The sequence below is a fragment of the Pinus tabuliformis genome, chromosome 4_1 (assembly GCF_031772625.1).
Source record: "Pinus tabuliformis cultivar Carrire ecotype Pingquan chromosome 4_1, CPIR1, whole genome shotgun sequence".
Taxonomy (NCBI): Eukaryota; Viridiplantae; Streptophyta; class Pinopsida; order Pinales; family Pinaceae; genus Pinus; species Pinus tabuliformis.
In genome coordinates, this window is record NC_142303.1 from 68,472,662 (window position 1) to 68,488,358 (window position 15,697).

Genomic DNA, 15,697 nt, shown 5'->3' on the forward strand with positions numbered 1-15,697 from the left:
TTTGACATTGATGCAATGATAATGAGAAGTTTAGTATTGATAAATCACTAAGTTAGTTACAAAGGGTTGAGGCTCTTGGATGCCCAACCCCAGTGGCTTAGGTCCCTCTTATGTATTGGTATTTCTTTTTAGCTTAGAATGTTTGTTAGCTTTCTGCATTTCATTAGAACGTAACCCATAAAAAATCTTGTGATTGCAACCTCTATATAATCTCTCTCATGGGAGCATGAATGGAAGAATCTGCAATTACATTCCAAAATGCTATGTTTATGATTTCTTGGAAGAAGGTCTAGGTTAGTCATTTTGGTTTGCATATGTTTACTGTAGATTAGGAATTGATTTATTGACTAGATCAGAATTTTTGGCATAGATTATATGGTATTTAAATTCAACTCACCTTTTCCACTATTAGTTATTTTATTTTTGAAATGATAAAAGAGTATGTGCATGTGATGTTCCAGGGATGTTTGGATCTGCAGGCAAGGGACCTTTCATCATCTCCATCGTGGACTTCTTCACCCTCTTTGATGAATCCCAAAATTATGTTCATGAGATCATTCCCTTAGGTCACCGTGGGCAACTCTCCTAGTTCAAAACATGCCTTCCTAAGGTGCTGAGCTTGGATAGGGGTGTTGGCCATCTTTCATCCATCTACCACAACCTCCATCCACCTTACGATCTCTTGAATTCATCATTCCTACCTCCTAAACCTTCTCGACAACCTTCCTATATCATTTCAGGCCTTCCTGTAGCAACACAGGTGATCCGAATTTAAAAAAGAACACAACAAATTACATATATAACCATAAATACAAATATGCAACATAAATAATACTTCATTTCATTAATATCAAAGAACTAAAATATGCTTACATACAAAATGGAAATAAACTAGCTCGGGTGATGGTAGATATCTTTGAGAAGAGATGTGGCAACTACATGCCTTTGAACTGTCTTAAAATGAGGCTCAAAAGGCTATTTATTTTTTAGAAACAATGAAAACCCTAAACATTCAAAAACCTAACCCTATGAGATGAAGTGCTAAACTATGGGCCCCGTTTGGGTAAATTGGTACATCAACTTCCCAAGGTCGTAACTTTACCTCGTTAGAAAGATCTATCCAAGGAATACAACTTTCGAGTGGCCAACATCACTCCATGACCCATGATGGCCTCGATTTTCTCAAAAACACGTCGTTTAGAGCGTCAAAAACTACCAAAAATAGTAAATTGTGCTATAAATAAGGAAACTGAAAAACTGAAAGAAACAATGGTGGGGGTCAAAGTGGAATAGGCAGTTGACCACCAATATATCCACCTGGATCAATAGAGCACCTATAGCATGCCTGTAGGAGCCTATTTCACCATTTCTTTTGACCTATGATGCAAGTTTGACTTAGTTTAGAAGTAGGTTGACCCTCATTTGTGACTCCATGATCAAGGGCATCACTTAGGCCATTCGAACCATCCTTTCCCTTCATTGCAAAATAAAATAACATTAGTTTATTTAGCACAAATTTAGCGCAAATAGAACATTGATTTATATGAAAGTGTGAGCTAGATAGATGATGCATGAAATCTTGAGTTATGATTTGGTAGGTTAGTTTCATGTCTTCAAGTGGATTTGATAGCTATATGGTTGATTGCAAGATAGTGTAGTTCCCTTTCTGCAAGTAGTGTAGCTTTTTTCTTTTCATGAATTTATTTAGTAGCATTTACAAGTTAATAACATCTACAAGTTGAGATTTAAAAAGCATTTTCCTTTTTGTCATTAGAGCTAGCTTCTGAATTTCACACTCATTAGTTAGTTTCCTTCTAATCCAATAGAAAGAATGGTCTTGGAGCACTATTAATTAAATGTCCTAGTTGATGGTGACATGAGCATAATCTCATTTACTGTCTATATAACATTGTCACCTCGAAGTTTGTATGAACCCCAGGTTGATAAATAGAGTTGCGGAGCCCTTGGGAGTTGCATCACTCTTGGTGCAATACCAGGGCTCACCAGACTGAATGGCTAGTGGCAACAGATGTGTTGGAATTGATGTCAAAATTCATGCTAGGAGATGTGTTGGGCAATTGGAATTATCTGACAGTTGGGAAGAGTGTTGGAATTGATGTCCACCAGAGTAGCATGGATGTTTATGGTAGCATATGTTGGCTTTGATTTCCACTAGTCTAGTTGCGATGGTAACTGGGCTAACGTTAATGCGCTTGTTGTTTCAATTTCAGGGGGGAGTCTCATGGTTACTACAGTCTCTTGTAGAGAATCATCATAGAAGCAGGCTTTATTGGAGAAGCCATAAAATGATGACTATGATGGTTGGGAGACTTAGGATTTGGAGGCATTTTTGCATCATAAGACTTGTTAAGATACTCCTGGAAGTGGTGTAGTTGGATAGTGCTCGGGAATATATCTCCAACGTTATGTGGAAGTCTGCAAATGAACTCCTGTATTTGGAGTTATTGTAAGTCAAAGTTAAGTGACCGTAAGTCCATGATAATAGATTTAAAAGGTGATTGGAGGCATCTTGGTGCATAGACAAAGTTGGGAATAGTTCCAAACTCAACATAAAATCTTAGGGGAGCGACCAAAAGGAGCTTCGGTTAGACTTGGCATGGACATCGCAGCAACGCGAATATTTTTTATTGGCTCACGTGGAGGTACCTTGACTGTTAAAATTGGAAACTAGGGCCAAAATTCATGTGGGTCATATTATTCATGGCTGATAATATGTTTATTATATTCCTCCCATCGAGAGGTGTAGGATTGATATAAATATCATCCGATTCTGATAAGTATTCATGGAGATATGAATTTATTTTGATTATGGAATCATTATCAAGCTGACCTACAACTCATGTAGGCTCAGAAGCCCAACAGTCGCATCTATTCAAACATCATCATTTGTGTATAAATACAAGAGGAATTTTCCTCATTTTCACTCACTCATCTCATCACATCTCTCTCTCTCTACTGTAGAAAAGAGTCTCTTCTCTACTGTGTAAAAAAGGGTCTCTCCCTCACACATGTGAAACCAGAAGCTACTGAAACTGAAGTTGCAATTGCAGAAGTAAAGTTTGACCTGCGTGGACTAGAAGATATCCTCATCTAAACTGTGTTGTAGGTTCATCTGAACCTCCTATGAAAGCCGCAACTTTTGGTGGTGGAATCAAGTCAATCCGACGGACGATTTGCAAGATATCGACTGCCCTAGTTTGCCGGAAGCTGCTAAAACTGAAGCTGCAACTGCAGAAGTAAAGTTTGACCTACGTGGACTAGAATATCTCCTCATCTAAACTACACTGTAGGTTCATATGAACCTCCTTTGGAAGCCACAACTTTTGGTGGTGGAATCAAGCCGATCTGACGGTCGGTTTGTGAGATATCGTCTGCCCTAGTTTGATGATGAAGCTGCTAATGTTGATGCTGCTAATCTAGGGTTTGCTACTGCTGATATAAATCAGATTTATTATACTATTTCTCTCTGCTAAATTATTGAAGATAAAAGAAGATTTGATCAAAGGGTTTCCCCACACATTGTGGGGTTTGTCCTTGGCTAGTCGCCACATCTTGTGTCTCTTGTCTTGGCTTGTTTTCTGTCGATCGTTTAATGTTCTATCTGCACTTTACTTTATGTACATGTGATTGCTAATCTGTGGAACATAATAAGAAAAAGAAGTAAAATGTTATAAGCATAGAAAATACCATAACTTAACATGGTATCAGAGCTGAGGTGAAGACAAAGCTCGAGCAAGAGCAAGAGCAATCACTGAAGAGAAGATTGGCAAGGCTACCCTAAAAGAACTGTGGGGTCTTCAACACTCTTTCCTGTCGAAGACAAGCTCCGTGAGAAAGCTGACTATCATGGATGGAAGATGTCTATCGATCTAACCCTAGAAGATCAAGGAGTGCTGGACCATGTAAGAGGCAATATTGTTGAGCCTCCATCAAATGCATCTGCTGCTGCCAGGTACAAATGGAAAACCGGAGAAATCAAAACAAAGAAGATCATCCAGGACTCTATCGACAAGCACTTGGTGGCCTACATCTCTGAACTAGACACCTCCAAGGAAATCTACGATAGAATGGTGAGTTTATTTAAAGTTAATGATGCAAATCAAGTTTTGTTTCTTAGAAATAAGCTGAGGGAAATCAAGAAGGGTAAAGATGAGAGTATGCAAGCATACTTCTTAAGAATCACCGAGATCAAGAATGATCTCCTATCTATTGGGGAGACTATTGCTGATAGGGAAATGGCACTCATGACTCTTGGAGGATTACCATCCGAATGGTACGTGTTCAGGACTACTCTTCTGAACAATCATGTAATTCTTGGTTTTAAGGAATTAATGGCTAGATGCATTCAAGAAGAAACAAGGGTAGAAGAGCAAGAAATGCCCATGCCTAAAGGTCCTCCTGCTGCCTTTTCTTCTCATGCTAAGAAAAGAAATAATTCTGGGACTAAATCAAAAGGAAAGGCTGGACCTAAGGGTGGAAGAAAAGGATGACGTTACATCTGTGATAAAGCAGGTCACTATGCAAGGGAGTGCCTTGATAGAAAGGACTCACATCGGGACAATGATCAAAATCCCTCTGATGGCAATCAAAGGAATGACAAATTCAAAGATAAGAGGAGAGCTGGGAATCAAGGAAGAGGACAACCATTCAAGAAGGCTAGAAATTCCAGGATGTATTAAATGCAACTGACCTCTGAAAGAACCTGATGTCCATCTTGGGAATGAAAGACAAAGGCTACAAGGTAACCTTCAGCGATGGCAAGGTACGTATATGGAAAAATATTGTTAAAGATGCCTTTACTCTTGGGTTTCATGTTGATTCATTATATCAGGTCGATGGAAGTCCGCTAGGTGTCATGTCTTATGACACATCTCTTCAGTTCGAACTTTGGCATCGGAGGTTTGCCCACCTTCATTATAAAGCTCTACTTGGTGTAAGACAAATGGTGACAAGGATACTCGAATTCCGATTAGAGAAAGAAGGTGTATGTCTAGGATGTGCCGAAGGAAAGCTCAAAAGGGGACCATTCCCCTCAAGCCAAAGCAAGAACTCCGATATATTATAGTTGGTTCACTCAGGCATATCTGAAGTTGGCATTAAGAGGGAGATTACTACACCACATACTCCTGAGCAGAATGGTGTGGCGGAAAGGAAGAACCATACGATTGTGAAAGATTTCTCTATGGGTAGATGATGTAACCATGCCTGATGTGGAGGAAGCCATGGATCTTATTTATCCACCTGAGCCTCCCTCTTCTAGGAAGAGGCCTTCATGGCTTAGGAGGATACTTGATGATGTTGAAGGACATGCTGCACCTCGAGGAACCTTTCGTGAAAGTAAGAAACCTAATAGGTATCAGGGATACTTGACCATCATGAGCACAATCATATAAAATGAACCTTCATCATTCTCAAATGCCGTCAAGCTTCAAGTATGGAAGGATGCTATGACCAAAGAATATGAGTCTATTATGGAGAATGATGTTTGGGAAGTAGTTCCCAGGCCCACGGACAAGACAATTGTTACTTCAAAATGGCTTTACAAGATAAAGCTACAACAGATGGAAGTACGGAATAGTATAAGGCTCGTTTTTTTGCTCGTGGTTTCTCCCAGAAGGAAGGTATAGACTATGTTGTGATATTTTCACCTGTTGCTAGATATACAACTATCCGCTTGATCATAGCCCTTGTGGCTTCACAAGGATGGAACCTACATCAGATGGATGTCAAGACCGCGTTCTTGCATGGTTCGATCAAAGAAGAGGTCTATGTGGAGCAACATGAAGGATTTGAGATTTATGATTGAAAATCTCATGTATGCAGGTTGAAGAAGGATCTCTATGGGCTAAAGCAAGCACCCCGAGCATGGTATGAGAGGATCAATAGCTATTTGATGAAGCTGGGATTCACTAGGAGTGAAGCCGATCCTAACCTTTACTTTAAGGTTGAATATGACAAGCCTCTCATACTGGTGTTGTATGTAGATGACCTCTTTCCAACAGGTGCACACCTCTCATTCAAAAATGTAAGAGGGAGTTGGCTTCTAAATTTGAAATGAAGGACCAAGGACTTGAAGTGTGGCAGAAGCCAAGGGAAATTTTCCTATCTCAAGGAAAATATGTGGTGAATATTCTGAAAAGATTTGGTATGATAGACTGCAAGCCTGTAAATACCTCGAGGATCTTAAATTCAAGAAGTTATATGGTAGTGATGTTGGACCAAATTTGGGAAATGCCTCTGAGTTTCAAAAACTCATTCGCGTTGATGTTCTTGGTGAACCTTCGTTCGAACATATGTTTTGCAGTTAGCATTGTGAGCACATATTTGGTTGAGCCTCACTGATTGATGCCAAGAATCTTCTGAGATATCTTTGTGGCACAATTACTAATGGGTTAAGATACACTACCAGAGATGTGAGACTACTTGGATATACTGATGTTGATTGGGCAGGAAGTGTGGTGGACCGTAAGAGCACTTCCGGGTGCTGTTTCACCTTGGGGTCTGCTTCGATATCCTGGATGAGCAGGAAGCAGAAGTCGGTGCCTTTGAGCACCACCGAAGCAAAGTATATTGCTGCTAGCATGGCCTCCTATGAGGTAGTCTGGTTACGAAAGCTCTTCAGTGAGTTGTTTGGATTTACATTTGATACCACTGTGATTCTATGTAACAACTAGAGGTGGGATTCAATTATTGAGGAATTCTGTATTCGTCAATTGCTCCAGTAGATACACATCATCTGAGATATGGTAAGTCGATGAGCAAGGAGGCTCCATCGCATTAAGATGATGTATAGGTCGATACGCCTTGTCAAAACCCCGAGGAAAGATCTAATCTGTGATTTTCCCAAATGACTTGGAGTTGTTAAGAAACCCTTGTACAAGGGTCCTGCATATTGCATACATTGAGCTCTGGGAGCTTTGAGGGCTTGCGGTTCTTACTAGAGCAACATACGACCATAGGGTGACTCACCGTCCCCTGGTGGTGCGCACTGGAACAAGACGATTCACTCTCTTGTGGAACAAGATGATTCGCTCTCTTGTGGAACATGATGATTCGCTCTCTTGTGTAGCAGGATGATTAGTTCTCTTGTGAGACCTGGATTGATGTGTTCTCCATGGCGATTGTAGCAGGATTGATGTGTTCTCCTGTGAGGCTTGGATTGATGTGTTCTCCATGGTGACTGTAGCAAGATGATTAGTTCTCTTGTGAGGCTTGGATTGATGTGTTCTCCATGGCGATCATAGCAGGATTGATGTGTTCTCCTGTGAGGCCTGGATTGATGTGTTCTCCATGGCGATTGTAGCAAGATTGATGTGTTCTCCCATGAGGCCTGGATTGATGTGTTCTCCATGGCGATTGTAGCAGGATTGATGTGTTCTCTTGTGAGGCCTGGATTGATGTGTTCTCCATGGCGATTGTAGCAGGATTGATGTGTTCTCCTGTGAGGCCTGGATTGATGTGTTCTCTATGGCGATCTGGATTGATGTGTTCTCCATGGCAATTGTAGCAGGATTGATGTGTTCTCCTTGTTAGCGCTCAAATCTGCCTCAGGCTAAGGAAGGCAAAACTCGAGGCCACATCAAACCACGCTCAGCCTCGTAGCTAGTCCTACGAGGACAGGAGAGGGGTCTCTCCGGGTCTATCTCGGCAAAAGGTCTTCAAAGGGGCTGAGATGACTCAAATTTATACTGATTTTAGGCTAGTAAAGAGATAGGAAGGTTTGTTTTAGATTTTTGAGTTTTTTGCTGGAGAAATGGGAAAACCAATTTTGGGTGCAGGGATTGAGGTCAAATTTTTGCAGAGATCGAGTTGGGGCGAGGTAGGCAATAGTCTTGATGCCTTTGATCAGGTGGTATGGACGGATCAGAATGATTAGGAGTTGAAGAGGGCAAAAGATAATATGGATCCTCTTCAAATTGACGAAAACATAGAAAATCAAACGAACTTAAAGGCAGAGCATAACAATCTATGGATTCTACCTTAACACTTCATTTGTTCAATTGCAAAAGATGAAAGAAGGAAAATGATACACATTAACAACTTACAATTACAGAAAGAAACACACCATCAACACACAAAGCCACAAGGATCCCAACAGGTGCTGCAAAATCTCTGATCTTTCCTTAGCCCAAATGTGAAAAAATATGTACAATAGTGTCCAAGATCTTCCCAAGGGTCCAACCTGTGCTACTGAATGAAAATTTACATATATAGATCAAGCTAACCTCATTCCCTACCCTCTAGGGGTCGAGCTCCTCCTTCTAAGAGCATTTTCAACAAATTCTAAACATGGAGCAGGAATCTAGGTGACCAAAACAACCTGCCTCTAAAAAGAAGGAAACTGATTCATTACATTAATTGCTTACTAATTTGTGAATGAATCATCTAGAAGAAGGTAGATAAGTGCCATGTTACCTTACATACATCAAATTACATCATGTTGGGTCAAAAATTACATCAAGGAGTGAAACTGGTGAAAACTGGCCAAATTCCTGAGCTAGAGGATGAAAACTGGACCAAAAACCCCAATGCGTAGCGCCCTGATCCCAATGCGTAGCGCACCTTTCAGCCTATTTTTGGGGCATTTTTCGACATCCAAATTGAGCTCATGATAGCTCGTTGGAAAGCCCTGGATGTCTACTTTCCAACCCAAGTGTAATTTTCCAATTTGGAGCTCATTTGCCCCTCCAAAACTGCATTCTCCAAGAAGTACTTCCTGCTGTTGCAAAAGGTGGCAGCAAGGTGGTTTTCATGGTGTTTTTAGGCCTTTTGATCATCCAGAACTTGATGAAATGCCTTGGCAATAACTGAGCATGTATATTTCATCATGACAAACCCAAAAATATAATGTTTTTCTCCAGAAAGTGCCCCAATCAAAAGCGAGCGCATGGGCGCGCTACCCATTGAGCGGAAAAAACTGTTTTTTGAGACCAAAATTTTCGAAATGACAAAATTTTCTCCAAATTTGCTCAAATTCGTAGCGAAGACCCTCCATCACGTGTCATGCTCAGCCAGTGAAGCCTCGGCCAAAACTCGAAGCGGATTTAGCCTCTTTCACCGTTTTAGTGCTTTGCTCAACCTCCTTTGTAAAATCTTCATTTTTGCTTTGCAAACATGCATGCGAGCCCAGTAATGATTCTTCATGTGATGAAGCAAGTCTTTTTCTCTATTGGCCTTCGCCAACAACCACTCCAAATGTCGGTTGACCTTCTCAAGCAAAAATTGCCGCGCAACAGGTGTCAAATCACCCGGTCTTTTACGGGCCAACCTACGGTCTTCACGTATTCGTTGCAGCTCTATAAGTGTGTGCTCGTCCTCTAACTGTTTATTTCGCTGCTCCAAGTATTTGATCCGAAATTCTGCCTTCAGCAACTTCTCATTCAATCGATCAATCTCGGTCTTTTGTTTCGAGCTAGGAGAGCTCTTATCCACATCACCTAATGCATCATCAACATCACGACCACCTGGATGGCCCTCCTCATAAATTGGCCTCTTACCTCTATCCTGAACCTGTACCTGTACTGAAGAAGAAGGCGAGACCCCTTCCACACCATGTGGAGATAATACTCGCTGTGTAGCTGCAAATAAGGTCCTGTGGCCTCGCTGATATGTCACACATGCTGGAGCGCTGACATGCTTGGTCTCAGGAATGTCAAACTGATGCGAAGGCCCTCCCTCATCATGAACAATCTCGGGAGGTGGCTGTGGCACTGTGAAAAAGTCGCGAGAAATGAAATCCTCCCAAGTAATACCCTGCTGTGCCAACTGATGAACCACTACGATCTTGATCAGCGCATAATGATAAATACTCCTGTGCTACTGTGCTGGGGTCTTCCTTTGTACTAATACAACCATCCTCTCTATGTTGCGAAACATGAAGTATGGAATGTTCATCAGACGTACCCTTGTAAAATGCATCAACAAACGGACATGGTACGCATAAAGACGGGAGAATCTGCCCTCACAACTGAAATACCGAATGATGAGCTTCATCAAAGGTGCAAACTGATCATTCAGGTACTGGAAAGGAAAAACTCTACTCAAGTGCCTCATATACCCAGGTTTGATGTATGGCTCATAATAGGATTTCTCTAGCTACTGACGCTTATTCCATTGCTCTCCAATATTTGGTATCCCAGTGGCTTCTGCAATAGTCTCTGGTGACAAAATGAAATTAACTCCAGCAAGGTTTACATGGCCATCATGTAAATGTAGAACAAACAAGCGAGCTAATTCACGATGATGATGAATTTGTGAAATTAGCTCACAATAGTGATAGCAGGACTGGTGGCGAAAACAATCCATTGCAAGCGGGCAAGCCTGCAATTGAGCCAAAGAAGTGGGCTCTTCTCTGAGATGCTTTCCACCTTTGCCACCTCTGCGAGACCTCTGAGGCACATTGCCCTCTGTTGTGGAATCACTGTCATTCTCCTGCTCATAAACTGAATCTGTGTTTGACATGGCTTTGAAAACACAATGACTGCAATATATAGGAGGTCTATAATATGTAGGATGTATGTTGTAGCTGTGGTGAAATCACAATTTTAATACATGCTCAAAAGCCAACCTAAACATCACAAGACTTATGCCATAATGGACATTCTGTTTTAGTGTATTGGGCATAAAACAGTCATAAGGACAGTTTGACAAATGGACCAAAATATGAAGTGTTGTTTGGCTCAAAGCTTACAAATGGGTATGAGGCTATGTTTCACCAAGGGAAAGCAGAAAAATCTTCACCAATCATCCATAAACACCCTTAAGGCAGATTTTGGTGAGGCCTAGGGTTTCATTTGTTGACCTAGGGTTTCATTTGTTTTTTTACATTCAACACATCACACCTCTCTTCAAACACACTATAAACAATATGAAATTGATTGAATCGGTCATAGAACACCTACTTGCAGATTTGGAGGCAATTAGACACGATCTGGGCGCATGAATATAAAGAAATTTTGTGCTGGACTGAGTGCGTAGCGCACTATCCCAGTGCGTAGCGCACAGCCTGATGCATAGCGCCAGTGTATTTTTACACTGGCCGCGCTAACCTAATGCATAGCGCACTGCCCGGTGCATAGCGCACACCTCCAACGCGTAGCGCACCCTCCAACACTGTCCACAAGTATGTAACTCACGGTTTTGGCCTTCAAACGCTTAGACACGATGTTGCTTTAGGAATTTGTGTGCAAATGGACTTGTCCTCCCTTTTTATAAGTAAACAAAATATCTCATTTGATTTAAATTGATTTCAAAAACCCACTTTGTAAGGTTTGGCACTTTTCACTTTTGGTCTTTAAATACAACACTGCTTTTTGATTTTCTCATGCTCTTCTAAGGTTTGGACTAATCATTTTTGTTGATTTTTGTAGGGATCTGGCATTTGGCTTTGGAGAAGATCAGAGACTTGCTCTGAAAACTTTGAAATGACATAAATACAGTTATTTACAATAACAATTTTTAGTTCCAAAACAGAGTTTTGGACTAAAAATATTTTATAATGCTCAATGAAACAATCATTAAATAAGAGTCTTTTGACATCAACCTCATGACCTGCAGGGTTTGTTTTATGTATATGCAAAGGACTGACAACCCTAGACTCTAGGACACTTTTATGACAATGAATGCATGATTAGGGACTTCAGTGATTTTTGAAAAAAATTGTTTTTTCACTAACCCTGCAGGGACAATCATGAGGAAACACAAAACAACCAGACCCCCTCGTCAGTAAATGGCATGCCCCTAGCAGAATGCAACGAAGTGGAACAAGCGAGACACCTAAAAATGATATGCAAAAGCAAAAAGATCTGTGACGGAGGGCTGTAAGGACCGACTCTAACACTCCTGTGAGGACAGGATTGATTAGTTCTCCTATCAAGGCATCCTACCCATGCAGTCTAGGACTCATGGGAAGTACCTCTCATCTGATCAATGAGCAGGGAAATGAAGTTAGGGACCATAGTAGTACCAATGGACACATCGTTGTATCTAATGTATTCCCTACAATAGGATGACCTCCATTGATATGAGAATGCGATACTGGTATGGGACCAGTGGTAGGAGTTGTACCATACTATGACACTGACTTCGGGTTGGTTGAGACTAGTTTGGGACCAATGGTACATACTCTGAGACTGACTTCGTGTCAATGCAGTACTAGTCTGGGACCAGTGAGAGTGGTACATACTATGACGCTGACTTCGGGTTGGTTGAGACTAGTATGGGACCAGTGGTACACTCTGTGAGCCTGCGATACTAGTCTGGGACTAGTGGTAGGAGTGGTACATTCTATGACACTAACTTCGAGTCAGTTGAGACTGGTCTGGTACCAGTGGTATGCACTCTAAGACTGACTTTGAGTCAATGGAGGATGATACTAGTCTAGGACCAGTGGAGTTTTACTCACTATGACGCTGACTTCGGGTTGGTTGAGACTGGTCTGGGACCAGTGGTACATACTCTGAGACTGACGTTGAGTCAGTATGATACATCCTCGATCATTTCTTCTTCTTCATAATTCAGACAAAAGCAAAGCAGAACAGAACAAAGCAGAGCAGCGCATAGCAGAGCAGAGCTATATAGATCAGTATAGGGCAGAACAAGACAAAGCAGAATAGGCAGAATAGAGCAGAGCAGGGCAAGGGTCAGGCTATATAGGGCAGTGCATTTGATGGATGAATAGTAACGACTGATAGACAGATTGCAGATGAAGTTCTCCCTAATTGAGAGGGAGTGTTAAAATTGGAAACTAGGGCCAAACTTCATGTGGAACATCTTATTCATGGCTGATAATATGTTCATTATATTCCTCTCATCGAGAGGTGTAGGATTGATATAAATATCATCCGATTCCGATAAGTATTCATGGAGATATGAATTTATTTTGATTATGGAATTATTATCAAGCTGACCTACAACTCATGTAGGCTCAGAAGCCCAACAGTATTTTCCTCATTTTCACTCACTCATCTCATCACATCTCTCTCTCTCTACTGCAAAAAAGGGTCTCTTCTCTATTGCGCAGAAAAGGGTCTCTCCCTCACACATGTGAAACCAAAAGCTGTTGAAACTGAAGCTGTAACTGCAGAAGTAAAGTTTGACCTGCATGGAATAGAATATCTCCTCATCTGAACTACGCCATAGGTTCATCTGAACCTCCTCTGAAAGCCGCAACTTTTGGTGGTGGAATCAAGTCAATCTAACGGACGGTTTGCAAGATATCGACTGCCCTAGTTTTCCGGAAGCTGCTGAAACTAAAGCTGCAACTGCAGAAGTAAAGTTTGATCTACGTGGACTAGAAGATCTCCTCATCTGAACTGCACTATAGGTTCATCTGAACCTCCTCTGAAAGCCACAAATTTTGGTGGTGGAATCAAGCCCATCTAACGGTCGGTTTGTGAGATATCGTCTGCCCTAGTTTGATGATGAAGCCGCCAATGTTGATGCTGCTGATCTAGAGTTTGCTACTACTGATATAAATCAGATTTATTGTACTATTTCTCTCTGCTGAATTATTGAAGATAAAAGAAGACTTGATCAAAGGGTTTCCCCACACATTGTGGGGTTTGTCCCTGGCTAGCCGCCACATCTTGTGTCTCTTGTCTTGGCTTGTTTTCTGTCGATCGTTTAATGTTCTATCTGCACTTTACTTTATGTACATGTGATTACTAATCTGTGGAATATAATAAGAAAAATAAGTAAAATGTTATAAGCATAGAACATACCATAACTTAACATTGACGATATGGTAATGGTGCACAAGTTAAAGTGCCAGGATGAATGGAGCAGGCTTATGATGAGTACTAGTAGAGTAGCGGGAAGCAGTCTTATTGGCCAGTGGAGGCCCCACTTGAAAGCCTAGCCCAATGGTATAGCCCCGACAAATACTTAAGACTTACAAAGTGAAAACATCGGGAAACAGGGAATCGAGACATAATGGTGGTAAGGTTACCAATGATAGCCAATGATAAAGGCAACGGGAGATCCCCTCAGTGACAACAAAGACCCCAAAGGTTGGCCCAGAGGAAAGTTAAGTAGAACAAACTCGAAGCGAAGGAAATAGGCGTTGCGCCACACAATGAAATTCCAACATGTCGATAGCAGGAAGTCTTGTTAGGCCTCGAGGTGCCGAAAGTGTTTTCTCGCATAGTTGATTACATGGATCAATGGTAGAGAGATAATCTGGGGACACCCCTCCCAAAACCACAATTCGCTCAAGAGTGGTGCCAAGCCAGATTATGGAATCTGGTGGTTTTTTATTATAACGGAGGTTGGTCGCAAAACAAGGCCTCAAAGGAACCTTTCTCTCTCCTCCAAGATGACATGTGGAAAAAATTGATTGGCTTGGATGACGTTAGAGAATGACGTCAACATAGACATGTGGCTAGAAGATTCAACATTTTTGGGCACCCAAATGGCCCTTTCTTGGGTAACACATGTCACCACTCATAGGTCAACACGTGGCATAAGTGACATCATCCTTAAGGTATGACCTCATTAGTTAATAAACAAGCACAAATAAAATGAGTCAGATTGCAGGGCGTTGGGACATGATGGCAATGAATAGAGAGAAAACCAATGAAAAATGTGTTGAGTAGACCCTACCAGACAACTCATCTCGTAGGAATGAAATTGATAATTTATAAAGGGAGTGGCAGAGGAATGCACCATAAGATAAAGCGCCAAGACATGGAGGACTGAAAGGCATCCTTGTGGCAGAGTGGCAATGAATGAGAATGAGGTCGGGTAGTCCCCACAGGACACGTCGACCCAACAGCATGACCTCGCGGAGTTCACAAAGATACAAAAACTCAATACATTGGGAGGAAGTGAGTTATGGGCTAAATTATCACACATGGCTCTGTGCCACAGGTAGAAACCAAGGGCGCGATGGAAATAAAGAGTTGTGGAGGCTTTAGGAGCAGGTAAGCACTATCCATTTTTTTATTGTTTTTCGTAAAAGCAAAGGAGCTCCAATCTTTGGGACCAATGACACAAAGCCAATAACAAATAATTTTGGCCCCTAAAGGACTTGAACAGGCTAAGCACTTGAAGCTTTGAGCTAATGGTCATAACACCTGGTCCCACGGTGGGAAAACAAGTAAAGGTGCCAACAAAAGGAGCTAAAGGATGAAGTCAACAGGTTTGGTAACACTATCAATCGAAAGCCTTTAGGATTTGGATGGATGAGTCAAGAGTTTTGACTTGAGAATTTGAATCGATACAATTTCCAAGAGCTCTAGTTCAAGGCAGCAAGGACCACAATGTGCAAGAGAAATTTAATGGAACATGTTGTGATATAGAGCTAGCCATCCCTGAACTTTGTTGCAAGTTATGATGAATTAAATGAAATATGGCATGTTGTAGTGTTCTCCTCTAGTCCTATGAGCCTTAAAGAGTAAGGAAGGAGATCCATGTTGTGAGTACATACACATGTTAATGGAGGAGCTCTTTAAGACTGCATATTGACTAAGATTTAATTCTTAGTATGAAAAAAAAAATCAAGTGCCCATTCTCATATTTAATTCAATTGCAGTGGCTGAGAAGTAGTATAGAACAAAGAGATAACATTGTCCTTTCATACTCTGACTAAGAATTAATTCCTAGTATGGAGAAATGCTCAGAAGCCTATTCTAATTGTTTAATATGGGTGCAATCACCAAGTCTTGGACACAAAATT